At 45.2% G+C, this 221-nt stretch overlaps 1 protein-coding gene and 1 pseudogene across 1 annotated transcript in view; one reads left to right on the forward strand and one right to left on the reverse strand.

Moving 5' to 3' along the window:
• The window catches only part of LOC119592564 (transcription factor HIVEP3-like), a gene marked incomplete at its 5' end in the record, with an annotated part of 91,776 nt that overhangs the window by 50,740 nt on the left and 40,815 nt on the right, over positions 1 to 221 (reverse strand).
• Positions 1 to 221, forward strand: part of LOC119592364 — a 12,401-nt pseudogene that overhangs the window by 5,756 nt on the left and 6,424 nt on the right.

Here is a 221-nt window from a genome sequence, read left to right on the forward strand (position 1 = left end):
TCAGGAAAGTCTGGACCAGTTTTACGAAGAACTGTCAAGGATCCTAATTCTATTCCCCCACAAGACAAATAATCCTACACAGACTTCAGTGTCAGAGCTGACAATGACCATAGGTCTGCAGTGGAATAATAGGAAAACATGGCCTGGGAAAGTTAGTGCCAATGGGCCTACGTTTTCTGAATCTTTGTGCCACCTATGTCCTATCCTCCCCAACACCACAC

Source organism: Penaeus monodon, chromosome 30 (assembly GCF_015228065.2).
Source record: "Penaeus monodon isolate SGIC_2016 chromosome 30, NSTDA_Pmon_1, whole genome shotgun sequence".
In the NCBI taxonomy this organism is placed as follows: domain Eukaryota; kingdom Metazoa; phylum Arthropoda; class Malacostraca; order Decapoda; family Penaeidae; genus Penaeus; species Penaeus monodon.